The sequence below is a fragment of the Falco naumanni genome, chromosome 11 (assembly GCF_017639655.2).
Source record: "Falco naumanni isolate bFalNau1 chromosome 11, bFalNau1.pat, whole genome shotgun sequence".
Lineage (NCBI taxonomy): Eukaryota > Metazoa > Chordata > Aves > Falconiformes > Falconidae > Falco > Falco naumanni.
The window spans coordinates 20,124,158-20,138,491 of NC_054064.1; the positions used below are offsets into that span (position 1 = coordinate 20,124,158).

Below are 14,334 nucleotides of genomic sequence, written 5' to 3' on the forward strand. Positions count from 1 at the left end.
TACTTGAAGGACATTCTGGGTTGCCCCTTATCTTCAGTAACTCTGGCAATCAGACGCATGGGGGAGGATAATCAGCCACTGAGTCTGCAGGATTTGGAGAGACTTGGAAAACCATCACAGAATTTTGTAAATGGGAGAGGAGCAAAGGAAAGGAAAGGAAAGTTCCTTATTCCAGGCAGGACATCTGGTAAAGATATTTGTCCTATATGACTTAGGATTTTCCACCTGATGGTGTGTCTAACAATTTTTATTCAAACAAATAGCTTTCCTTGAAGTAAGGAAGTCATTTTTAACCTCTTAAAGCCAGAAGAGAATCTTCCTGCTAAAACAACAAACACTGTACAATTTTATAAAACCTTTGCTAATTGTAAAGCTATTTGATTTAATATTTCCTTTTTTATTTCATTTTGCTTTTGCAATTGATTTTTAAGCTAAAGAAGAAGAAACCTTGAGAAAACAGAAGGCAACTGCTGTTTTCTGTAAGTGGCTTTAATTCATTAGATCTCTTTATTTGGTGCTCACCCCCTCCCTCCCCTATTACAGCAGCTTCTGTCTTATGCCACAAGCAAATATAATTTCTGTTGTTGCTTCTTTGCAAAATCCAATTTGTTATGATGTATTATGCATGCCAGTATAATTGCAGAGGAGGAGTTAAACTGAATGACAGTTTAAAGAGGTGCATTCCTTTGGCTGTGTCACTCACAAAGAGAAGCAAAAAGAAAAGTGGGACAAATTGATGCCCTGATGAAAGTATTAATCTGCTAAGATTTCAGATGAAACAATGGGACTGCCCTAATCAAGCCATATCCTCTAGAGAGCAAAATGATGACAGGGATTTCTGATACACAGAAGATTACTATAGCCTCAGCAGCAGTATCAGTGGTAATATCTACCGTATTCTTTGTGTATACATTACTAGCAATTAAAAAGGTGCTTGTCAGTACCAATCTTAGCATAAACCATTTTTTTCCAAGATATGTGAGAGTTTTATGAGATCATGTATAATGAGTTAGTCTTTTGCCATTTGTTTTCTTAGAAAGAATAGAATAAAATATGTAATAATAATAAATAAGAGCAAAATAGCAAGGTAGGTAAGTATTCCAAGTGAAATCTCTTTAAAGAAAATGTGTAAGATTTTCACTGCAAATGAGTATAGAGGTTATAAATACAACAAATTACACCTTTGTAATTCTGATGCTGGGGAACATGATGTATCCATTAAAATAATGGTAAAGTGTTTTATACTTTGTATTTTCTTCAACAAATTGCAGTGGTAAAAAAACAGCTTTTAAAGTCAAGCTGTTATTTTTTTACTCTTTACACCACTGAACTACAATTCCTTTGTAACATTTTAGAGATGACTGTTCCGAATATGTTTGTGTCAGTTGTTTTTGAGCTATTTCCTGAGTTTGTCGCAGACAGTGAGATCAGACGGTAACAGATATGTGGGGCAGGAAGATTTAAGCAGTAACCTCTGATGCACTGGGTACTTCAACGCTTGAAACTTTCAAAGTTACTCACAGCTGCCTGCTGTGGGAAAGGACCCTGCAATCCAGGATGATTCTTCTCCCCAACTACCTGGCATTATCCTGCCCCAGGACTTCAAAAGCACATGAGAGAGAGCTCCTCATGGTCCTTGAGCAGAGGAATGGATTTATTGTTGGTCTAAACTAGTTACACTGGTCTCTACAATACAGACAAAGTTCATGCAACAGGGAAGACAAACCTTTCATAGTCTTTGTCTTGTAGGAATTAGATAAATCAGTTCTTCAAATGAACAAACAAAAGTTTTGATGGTTGAGCTGAGTGGGAATGGACAGCAGAGTTGACTGGCCAGTTGTACTATCATACCAGCTCTCCTTTTCAGGGGCATTGCATTTCAGAATAAAAAGCCTGTCCATTTCTACTGGTCATCATGAGCTGGGCACTGGAAACTTGCCTGTTACTCCTGGAGCCTCTGCTCATTAAATATTCAACATTTGTAAGGGCAAATCACCAATTTGCTTGCTCAGTCATGTAAAGCTATGATTTGTGGAAGTCTGGGCTCCCCGTAATTGTGAAAACCACCCCCCTGAACTTTTCACCATGTCTCAGTATATAAATTCTACAATCCTTGTTAAGAACAATGTGAAATCTGAGAAAAGTAAGTGTGCCAGTTAGGTGTGAGTACTACCAGATGAGAAGCCAGTCTGACATTTTAAGTGCAACATTATGAGATCTCCCCAAGAATCCTGACACGGAAGAAATAGTAACTTGGGTTTTTTTAATATATTTTTTAAATAGAAATGTCACTATAATGCCATCACCTACTGTTCTAAGAAACATTGAATTTTTCTCCTTAGATCTGAGTTCAGACAGAATCAAGTCCCTGCATACTTATGGATTGAACAGGATACTATGATAATAGTTTTATCCCAGTGAAGATCAATTCAAAGAAAAAGACCTCACGCATTAAAAGCCTTTTCTGAGTGCTAGTTAGCAAGTCCATTATAAATAGAATCTGTTTATTATTTCTTCAGAGTTGTCTTATCAAATCCTCATAGAAATGAGATCTATCTAAAAGCGTCTTTAGAAATTGCAGACATACAAATTGAAGCAAAGTGTTGCTATTCATGAATATAATCTTTTTACAGGATATTTTTGTACAAAGGGAAATATTATGTTTGGTAATTTCTTTTCAAAGAGACACTTTAGGCTTCTGTAATAAATAGTACTGTTATCAACACACATGAACAAGAGTCAAGTGACTACAAATTCTTATAGAAGTGTCATGTACTTCAGTAACAAATATTTCTTACAGTCACAGGGTTGTATGGTCCTGAATAGAAGTACTCAGAAAACAAAACAAAACAAAACCTTTCCAAGTTTTAAGCCTTTTTTGTGCCGGCTACCCCAGCTGGTGAAAAAGTAATGTAGCAGTACAAGTATTGCATCTGAATCATCAAAGCTGATGACCTAGATTTTCAGAATACTCATCTTTCCCACTGCCTTCAGTGGGTATGTGGGTGCCAAGTGCTTGCAACTGTCAAGCCATCAGCTCAGGTGAGAGCAGTCTCGCCCAGTCAGCCTCACAGAAAGCATCCCTCCCAAGAAAAGGTAAAAGAATCAGTATACTGATGCATTTCAGAAATACTGAGCTGCTGAAAGGACTGCATAAGCTTGCTCAGGATAGTCCTGGTATCTGTGTGGCCTCAGGATCATGGCCCCACAGAATGGAAATTGCCAAGGCATAGTATTTCACAGCTGGGAGAAGCATAGTTCTCTCTCTAAAGTTCCGGTAGTAAATGTAAAGCTAAAAAAAAAAAAAAAAAAAAAAAAAAAAATTAACTTCACAATTCCTTTCCATTTCATAGTGGATGAGACACTGCTCATAAAAGTCAGCACTGGCTTCTGACATGGAAGTCCTGGTGCATGCGTTCATTCAGTAAAGAATCTAGCATACGTAGGATACATCAACTAATTTACTTTAGAAAACAGCAGTGAAATTAGTAGAAATCAGTAAGTGGTCATTTAGTTCTTTTTAACCACAATATTATCTCTGAGTATTTTTATTTTTCTACTCTTTTGTTAGAATGTCTGCTGGACAGTGTGGTTATTACAGATTCTTCTACAAAGGTCACTCATTTGCTCTCACCAAGTAAAACACCTTTGGTCAGATATTTCATTATACGTATAAACAGGCAGGGAACGATTAAGCGAGACCTATAAAGTTTGGCTCAGGCAAGCTTTTTTACAGTGAAGAATGACCTTGTTCTTAAAGTTCAGTTCAGAAGACAAAGCATTGCCATTTCATGATGACTTCTGTAACTGGAGTCAAAACACCTTCAGTGCAACAGGGGTGGAAGATGGGTCTAATCCCCCCAGCCCACACTGATTTAGTTTCTTCATGCTGTTCTGAATGATTCCTGGTAACTGGTTGTCCAAGGAAACTATACAGGCAAGATTGGATCACAAATTTATCAATATAAAGAACTTCAGTGTTCTTTAGGAAGATTCCCTTTGTGGAAAATCGAAGAAAAGAAAAAAAGACACAGCAGCCTTGCAGTAGGTTATCCATAGAATAATCCCTACAGTTCAGTTAAGTCATTTCAAAGGCGATTTCTCTTACCTTGTAAGTATGGCACAACAGGAAGAGGCTCTGCATGTTATTATAGGAAGGTGAATCATTCACTGTAAGGTGCCTTTCCCTTATTGCTCTATGTGTTATAGCTCAAAGAAGAACAAAAAGCACCTTTCTTTTAAAGGCATTGTATTCCAGTCGCTATTTAGAGTAAGTAATTTGAAAATAGCTGCTGACATTGTTTTTCATCTGCTACTTGGATGGATAGGTCAGTTTGAAAATGCTTCCTTCCCAGACATTTAAATATAAGCTAGAAGTGTAGTATTAACCCTCTTTTTGTAATCCTTTTATCTACACCATACCATGATAAGTGAGCATGATTATAAAGAAGGTCTTGAGATAAATTAATCACAGGTTCAAAAAAAATCAGTATCAAATATTACATAATTTACTCTGGAGTATTTAATACAGGAAACTCTTTTCTTGTTTTAGAAGTAGCTGGTACAATTCTTCACATTTTTAAGTACTGGAACTTCCCAAAAAATTTCAGTTTTTATCATCTTGTACTGTAGACAGTAAATGTCTATGGAAATAGCAGGGTAACAGTTATTAGAGAATAAAGAAGACCTCTCAGTCATTAGTGAGCCCCCTTTCAACAAAAACTATGTTGTTTTCTGTTGAACATGTACTAATGCCTTATCCTGGGAGACTTCTACATTAGGGCACTGTCCATTTCAGAAAAAGCAGAAAAAATATGAGAAAAAATTCTTGGCCTCTGCTTGTTCCACCTGATCCCATGCACTCTTCAGTTGCATAAGGGAATGACCCCGTGCATGTTGCAGCTTCAGAAATGCACCTCCTGTCTGCACAGTGTGTATTTCACGGGCAGGATTTAGCTCTGCACCTCCTAAGGCATTGCCATGGTTTCACAGAACAGCCCTGGCAACAAAGACTTTCAGAAGTCAAATGCTGGTCTCAGTGAATCACAGCTTCTTACCTAGACTTTGATGTAGGGTCACCCCACACAAAGTGAAGAGCAGACAAGGACAGAGTAGTCCCATTGCTTTCACTTGCAGGCGTTCCATTCAACTGGTGCAACCTGGAGTTGTCCTGAACGTGTTGTGAATGTCATACAGGCCTTTAGGTCATCTTCTGGCTTGTGCAATCCCAAGCAAAGAGGGAGGAGCGGAGGATGGGCAGCCCCAGATGGCAGGCAGCCTCCATGACTCACAGAGCTTGCTCGTGCTCGTCCTCTTGGCCCAGAGGTAGCGTTCTGAGCAGTACGCGGCGTAAGTACGTAAGAATTTCTCTGGGGTGATGGTTCAGTAAGAAGATTAAACATGAAACCAACTCGAAGCTCTGCCATGCGACATGCAGAATTCGGGCCTGATTCAAGACTGATGACTTTTTCTTCTGTTTTCTGTGTCTTTATGATTCATCTGAGTTTATTTCTTTGTTCTGAAATTTATTAAAAGAAAAAGTGTATATCAAAAGGGAAACAGGTTTCACAATGTTAGCTTTGAAGCTTGTAATCTCCCACAGAAACTCCACTGAAACTTCCAATATGGTTTGCCCCACAGAGGGCAGGTGAAAACATGATTTGGAACAGCGTGACAATGACTCTCAGCTCCAAATGCATCAATTAAAAAGAAAATCCTTCTGCCCACAAATTCTGCCTGTGCTCAATTAGAATGAAAATGTAACAGAAAACTAGATGGATTAAATAGTACTTATTTTTCTTTCTCTCCAGTAGCCTAAATTCAATATAATGCAACTTTGTTGTTTTGTTTGTACAGATCTAGTTGCTTGCTTGGTCAGGCATTTCTGTCCCAGCCTTCTTCAGCTATAAAAGCTGCTAGTGGTGCTTGCATTCTTTTCATATTGTGTATACAATGAATTTGTATTATCTATTGTTTGTTCTAAACTTCTGACTTTATTTTGCCAAGGCTATCTGTTTTTAAATTAGTAATTTTCACTCCCTCATGCAATTCTTCTAAATTACTTTTTGGAGTACTGGCTATTAATATTTTAGGTAGCTTTGATGTCTTACTTTATAGTCTTCAATTTTATTTTACATTTCACAGGTTCCTAGTTGCAAATAATCCTACAGGCAATTTTCTCACATTGCAACTATTTCTTGAAAGATGCTAATGTAGCAAGGCACTTGCAATACTGGGGGTTAAGTTAATCACCCAAAATGAGCTGTATTACTGTCAGTCGTATATAAAGACATCCCATAGTGAATTATGAGGCAGACTAGCATTAAAGCTCCTTTATAAAATACCAGAACCTGAAAGTGTGCAGAAATAAACATTCGTTTCAGAATCTATTGAGCTAAGGAATCTGTTGTTTGTTATTTCTGGACTTGAAGTTACCAAACAAATGCAATGTTTGTTTTTCCTTTAAGAAAACTGCAATATTGTTTCAAAAGCCTCTCTGAATCAAAAAAGAAAAAAACCCAACTAATTATTACCTTTATGTTATTGTATTTGGACAGGAAAAGGAGTTGACTGCTCTCTGTTCAAGCTAAGCGTGACACCCAAATAATAAATTGATAGATTAGATTACATCAATTAAAATTAAAATTGGAACAATTCTTGTAGCCTTAGACTTATTTTCAAGTAGCCAAAATATATGTGCAATAGAAATATATGCTACTTTATTCTTTATATAGTATAATTCACAATATGTGTTTAAACAGTTCTTCAAAGAGACATTTTAGACTTCTACATAGTAAATGTCTGCCAGATATTTTTACATGTCCCCTAGAATTTCCAATGAAGTAAACTTCAGCTAGGTTCCATTGGGATGTGAATGATGAAACTTTTATCCAGAAAAATTGAACACTGTGCTGGAAATAGATCCTTCTGTACCTAGAACTAACAAGATGCTATCAAATGAGGTTTTCCTCTGCTCTAGCTGAGCACAAAGAAACACTTAGCTATGCAGGCTGAAGAACATAGTTAGGATCTTCTGCCAGGTCTGATTTTCGTTGGTTGCATCATGTGAAATGCTACAGCACTGTTCTGTGTGGGCAGTAGATTAAGGAGTTTTGGACAGTCTTAATGTGTTCTGTCAGAAGGATACTTTCTCAGCAGACTGACTGCTTAGAGGGAGGCAGAGGTACAGTTCAGGGCTGCATTTTAAAACAGCTGTTCAGCAGTACTTATAATGATCTAGGTTTCTGTTTCTTGTCTGGAAAAAATTGAAATAAGATTTAGTTACATTGTAGTGATATGCATTGTTATGAGAACAAATATATTTTGAAGCAGAAAGATAGAGAGTGTGCAAGAGAGGTTTACGTGGAACACAGTATTTATTTGCCATGCATATTTGATATGTGATCATTAAATACGCAATAGAAATGTCAACATAAAGTGCTGTTTAGATCCTCCTATAAAAACAAACTGCATTGGTATTAAAATTGGAATGCACTAATCTTTGGTTAAATACAAGCCTTATTTGCTATCCAGCAAAGAAATGTTTGGTTGAGTGTTGTTAAATAACCATATATTTAGCCTAATTTAATTTGCCCTTCATTTACAAAGTCTGATAGAGTGATACTGTGTCAGTGTATTCAGCACTTTCACATACAATCATCTACCACTGTATGGGGACTTTTCCACTCTCACCCATTGACATACAGTCACTGTTATCACCAGCCCAAGCCTAACTTAAAAGTATTTTGAACCATGGACAATCCTTCTTACAAAGGGGAAAACTCATCCATCTTTTCAAGGAATATTTTTGTGTGACATAACAGTCATCTGACATAACCAGAACAGATAAATCTGTTCACTAGTAAAGTAACATTTGAGATAGGTGGCTGCGTTTGTGAGTTGGAAATTAGGATGAAATGCTAAATGTTCCTACGTTAGGGTATTTTCATTTGGGTGGGTTTTTTGGCTGGTATATCCATGCTGATTTAAAAAGTTATTCCTTTCACCAGGCTGGACTCAGGCTTTTAAACAGCATTTATAATGATGGTTTACATGTACTGAAAAGATTCTTCTACAGCAGTCATTGGAAAGGTACTTTTAATCAGGGTATCCAATTAGGAATATAAAATACACCATACACAGTTGTCATCCAAAGCTTACCTGGACCAGCAGTTTATAGGGAGCTTTAAATTGGAGTTTATGCCCTGCAGCATATCTCTTCGTTATAGTCTTTGCAATTATTTCATTCACTGTAATGCAATCAGGAATATTCCTACTGCATATGTATCTAGTATTTTGGGAGGAGTCTTACTGCACTATATTATTAAGTTAATAATATTTTGAGAGTTCCATAGGTGTACAATTTACCTAAAAAATGTCTTTCTACAAGTCTTTGGGTAGGTTTACCCAGCAATCATTCAAGTGCCCGCAGTGTAATGCGGAGAAACCTGAGCTGGATTTAAATTCAAATACCGGTAACAATCTAACCAAGGCAGCACTGGGCTCAGCACAGCCAATTTACTTTGCCGAGAAGCTGGGTAAATTAGCTCATGCTGAGCTCTGTGCTGCCGTAGCTGACTGCTGGAAGTACCTAGGCTCACTACTTTAAAGCTAGTGTGGGTATCTCTCTGGTGTACTGCAGTCATTGCGGATGTACTCTTGCAGTACAGTGTACACATGCACTTAAATGATTACTCTTCTGTTTGGGTATGTTCCATCTGCGTTTTTGTTGGGTATGTTCCATGTAAGAATTTCCTAATTTCCTTGGCGTTATTGTTATAATTTTTATCATAGCCCCTGTTCTGTTTCTTTTGGAAAACAATTTCAATTTTTAATTGGTTTTGCCTTCAGCCCCTTTCCAGTCCTGCCACGTGTTTTGAGTTGGAGCAACCAGAGTAAGAGGTATGTTACCTACTTCCGTGTGCTTCATACTGCTGTCTGTATCTGCCACATGTGGATGTCTTCCGTCTAAAATAAGTATCAGTGTGGTGCCGCCCCAGATGGTAGGGAGATGTAATTAACATAATGCCATCATGATTGCTTCCTCTCCGCAATGTGCCTGTGCCCAGTGTCCCAAGGATTGTACATAGCAGGTTTACTGCAGGCCAGTATCCTGAAGGATGTAGATACCACATAAGTTCTAGAATGACAAAGAAGCTATAGTGCGCACAAGATATGCTGGCAAAAATTAAATTGATGAGAAAAATCAGAAATAAATTTTGAAAAAATGAAATCAAGAATTACTGATGTTCAATCATTTTTATATTCCCTCTCCAAATGTTGGGATGCCTGTTTTTTTCTCCTTTTCCTGTTCCATTTCTTTGTCCTTTTCTGCTCTGTCCACTGTGAGTCTGACTTTAAAAAGATGCTTTGACTGATACAGCATACTCTCAGCTTGTTAAAAGCACACAAGGGTTACACATTGCTTGTGATAGAATAATTAAGCACATACCTTGGTCCGTGAGAAATACAAAGGAAAATTAACACAACATTTGTCTCATTCAGCAGGTTTAATACAGTTATTTATTTTTAAATATCTGGTGAAATAGATACTACCATGAAGGGAGCCAGGCAGGTAGACAGAGATGCAAGCAGGTCTCTGTACTTTATTGTTTTGGAGGATTGATGAAAAATTATAATCTTTGGCAAAAATTCTGAACTTTATGAGAGGAGAAGGCTGCAGAAAAAAAGGTAGTACTGTATTTAGGGATTTCATTACATCCTTCATTACAGATCAAAATGAAAAAACAGGATTTTAATAATGAGGTATAATTCAAAATAATTAGACAATTAGAATAAATGCCTCATTAAAATAATGAGATTTGTGTGCTATATAACATTACATACTTTTTCCTCATTCCAAAATATGGAAGTTTTGGTCAATACGTTGAGCTCCCTGGAATGCTGCTCTGCTAAGGGTGGCTTTTATTATAGCCCTGAGCAGGGACTAGCCCAGGCCGCATGGCGCTGGTGAGCGCTGAGCTCTTGCCGCTCAGAGGGACACAGCATGTTTTTCAGAGCAGATTGGCAGGGACCATACACCTTAGCTGTCCTGAATTTGTTTTGGAAAGAATGATGTGAATTTTGTCACTTTAAAAATGATCTTATGGGGAAATAGCCAACGGTAAAATGGGTGTTAGAATGACAGAAACATCCTGCCCTCCAGGCTTTTTCATGAAAGAAAAGTATTTCATTGCCATTTGAAACAAGCAGAGACATATATTTGTTTGCATTCTCCTATCGCAAACACTGAATCAAAATGGTATGAAGATACAGGGAAAGCCATTACCAAGCTGAGCCGAAAGATGCCAGGTTTCAGCCTGAGAGAAATTTGTAGCCTGAAGTTATAAGCCACTGAAAATAGGTGTTTATAATGGAAGTGCCATCTTAACCTTATCTGTAGTGGCACTACTGCTTTGCTATAATATCTCCTCTCCTAGCATCTGTGAAATTGTAATCTGTCCTATGGCTGGTAACTGAGGAGATGATGAAACCCAGGGATATGCTCTGAACTACCTTAATTTATCTGTACTAGGTTTTTACTGACACATAAAAAAGGAAGGTGAGCAGGGGGCGAGGGGCTGATGTCAGACAGCTGAGTGCCTCAGACGTGCTTGGGAGAAAGGGAAACAGGGCACCAGATGACTGTCTGCATCAGTCACCAGATTATCTTTTTATACCTCAATATTTTTTCTTTCTCTACAGCAAACATGGAACAAAATTGTTCATTATATTTGAAGGTTTCATCTATGATATTTGTTTTTCAGCCTAGTGGACCTAAAAGCAAGCTGGTGTAGGACATCATAGTCCTGCTAATGAAGATGTTATCTCTGCAGACTTTCTGCATTACTCAGCATTAATGCCATCCAGTTGCTAAATAGTGGTATGTGCTACACTGATTCTTTGTAATTAAAATAGCTCTTCTGTCACTGCCTGTATCATGTAAGCATGGTGAGAGAGACCTGTAATCCTATCTTTAAAAAAAGTCACGGTAAATATTTTTGTTGTATAACCACCTAGTTATTTTTGTCTCCTAAATCATTCAATCACCTCCAAATCATGAGTCAGCCTTATCTGACGTTTTTGTAAATTGACCGATTGTATCTTTACTCACACAAATTATCTTTAATGGTCCAACAAATTAATTTGTTTTTCAGAGTGTTGTGTTTCTATCCATTAGCTCACAGTAATATTCAAAGATAGAGGATTTGACTCCTTAAAAGTTTTCTTACAAAATTAACCATTTTCCCATTTGAACACACTTAAATATTGGAGGGTATAAGTGATGTGAGCCTCTTAAAGTGATGTCTTTACCTGGGGTGAGGACCAAACAAAGTAGGATTTCAGTCCTGCTATCACTCTGCAGGGCAGTTCAGACAAATCTGATGAAGCTTTGGATTTGATTCTTTACTGGAGAAAGAAATTGGCAGAAAATTCTGTTACCCAAAATGACTAAGTTTGAACTACTCCACTTAGCATATCTTTCTGTAGCCAGTTTTCATATATTTCATATGCGTAACACAGAACTACTAGAAAGAAGGGTCTTTTGGACAATGCAGCATGTACCTAGCCCTCTGGCCTCATTCTCAGAAATTACCCTTATTAATACCCTGCTTTATATTTACATTACCTTCTGATTCTCTTTACAGCTGTGTGAGTGCTCTTATTCTGGTTCACGCAGATACACAACAGCCATCAATGATTTCTCAGCACTTCACATTATTCAGACTTTGCTAATTCTGGGAATTATTTGACTGTAAGGGACTACATTTGCCTAAGGGTGTGTAGTTTGTTAGTGACCCTGGGGACAGCCAGTGTAAGCAGAGCTGGAGAAGCAATTCATGTGGGTGCATGCACATGTGTTAAGGAACTGGAACATGGAGCTCTGAGCCTATGTGAAAAGAGCAGTCATATTTCCCATACATAGATGACATTTATAATATTATTTCCAAATACACTAATCCCATTTTTTTTTTCTGAAATAGAAGTATAGAAGGTTATAAGGAGCAATCTAAATTAGTAGGTATTTTGGAAAACAGGGGATATCCTAGAATAAAGGGGGACACAGATCTAAATTTCACCTTTAGGCCAAGTATAATTGTCAGGAACATTCAACACTGAGGTTGCAAATCATTACCTTCACAAGGATGTATCCAGACTCTTTCCCATATGGTATCTTGTAACAGTGTTTGCCTAATTATCAGAAGACTGGTTCAAACTGTCTTAATTTTCTTTTTAGTAGTGAAATATAATTCTTTTAAAATTGGCATTACAATTTCAGATGTCTCCCTCCAAAAAAATGCGATTGCCGTTTAAATGATGTTTAGATTAGCAGGTTGCTTATCTGAAATGTTGGCTTTTCTAATACTTGTTAAGACACTTTTAGAGTAGTTCCAGTCCAAAATTGCCATAACTTTTCCCATCCTATTTTCCACATATCCTGACACTTTCTTCTGTCCATTATCCAGATGTCCTTCATTACCAACGTAACTCTCTGAACAGCTGCAGCAGTGACCTGAAATTGGAAGACAAGATCAAGTTTTAAGAAGAGCTATTTTTTTTATTTTATTAGTTTACAATGAGCTGTACCTTCTTTGGCAACAAACAAATGAACTCAGAGACTTTCACCAGCTGTTTGGCTGCCATGTGTTTGCATGCCTAGTTTTGAAATTAGAGTTGTACTTCCTAATAGGTAAGTACAGAACTGCAAGTGAGCACGAACGTGCTTCCAGGAGCACATATATATATATATATATCTATGTATGTATGTATATGTATATATATATATATTTATAAAATTTGTATCAGGAATGCTTAAACATAAGTACTTTTGTTTACAAACAGAGCACTTCTAAACATACTTGCTGTCTTTAGGTACATTGGACTTTTAAAGTATAATAAAATAAATAATCTTATTAGTGCTACCTATAAATAGAAATGGAGCCTTTAATAGTGCTAATTATGCACAAACAAACTGACAAAATATCCTGCTAAATGAACAAGTAGGTGTCCACCTCAGTGATGGAGCAGTTAATTATCTTCACCATAGATGGAGTAATTGCACAGATGTATTTGTTTAGTACTGTAAGAGCACATTTCACATGTAATAGCTGGGTCTAAATGTCTTCCCTGTTTGCTTTCTGAGATCTTCATACAGACTGCAGCAACATCCAGCAGCCCTGGGTAAGTCTTCTAATTGTAGCCCCCTCTCTCCCTTCCACATTAGACTGTCGTCACAGAAATCTGAAAAAATATGGGTGGCTGTTTCTTGTCAGTCTGTCTTGTGTATTATAGTCTCAGACTATTAGTTAAGAAGATGCCAAAGCTAGAGGGATATTCTACAGCAAAAATATAACCAAGTTCACCTCAACTGATTTCCATCTGAAACAAAGAAAAAACTCACCAGAGATTCAAACAGGACAATCCTAAGAGCCTTCAAAGTAAAACTTTTGTCTGTCTGGATAGACAGAAAAATACCCGAGATATTGAGTCTTGGTTTCTGATTAAATTCTAAAGCCTTTGGTAAAAAAAAAATGTATCTTTTTAAAGTTAAAATATAAATTTATATAAAATTATATGTAAATCAAACAGTTTTGCCTTAGTGAAGCTGGGTTAAAAACATTCTCTAGAATCATAAACCACAGGAACAGAAGCTGAAAAAAGCATTCATTGAAATTCATGCCTCCAGAATTTATACATTTATATAGCAAGTGTGTTGTGCTCTTTCAGACTGGTGAGCTAAAGTCTTTACTTCGAAAAATGATCTACTGCCTCCCCACTTCCCTCAATTACCACCCTTAATTTCAAGTAACAAACACCTGTTCTCGCTAGTGGTTACTTTTTAATTACCTTGAGTGCCCTAATTCTGTTGTTAAAAAAGTTTGACATTCCTAAATCCAACTGTATACTGAAGAATCACTAGTTTGTGAGCTAGAAGTGCAGTCAGAGCTCAGGTATTGATCTTGGAAAAAAAATTACTAAGAATTGTGGGGATTTTGCTCTGACAAGAAAGAATGACTTTTAAGGCCTCCAAAGATGCAAAATTCTTTCAGTGACGTGCATTAGTGATAATCAGTGTGTGTTGCTATGGTTCAGTAGAAGTCAGTACCAAACTTCACAGAACTCTTTCAACCTTTTCTTTCTAACTGTATAAATGTGAAAGTAACAATAAATCTTGTTGACAATTACTTCCACATCTATTGGCAGTCAGTCAGCTGCAATGTGAACAGCATTGTGCACAATATGTGCAGCACAGCCAACACCCATTAACTATCTCCCTAGTTTCTCCTGTGACTTAGAGAACATGTTATTTTTCCCCAGTGAGCAGCCCTTTCA

At 37.2% G+C, this 14,334-nt stretch overlaps 1 long non-coding RNA gene across 1 annotated transcript; it reads left to right on the plus strand.

Annotated features, from left to right (window-relative positions):
• The first annotated feature begins 415 nt into the window (after positions 1-415).
• LOC121095491 lies at positions 416-12,524 on the plus strand. The gene is made up of 4 exons (XR_005830121.1): positions 416-479; positions 8,851-8,901; positions 10,767-10,882; positions 12,468-12,524. It is a non-coding gene; the product is annotated as an uncharacterized LOC121095491 (long non-coding RNA).
• Positions 12,525-14,334: the final 1,810 nt, after the last annotated feature.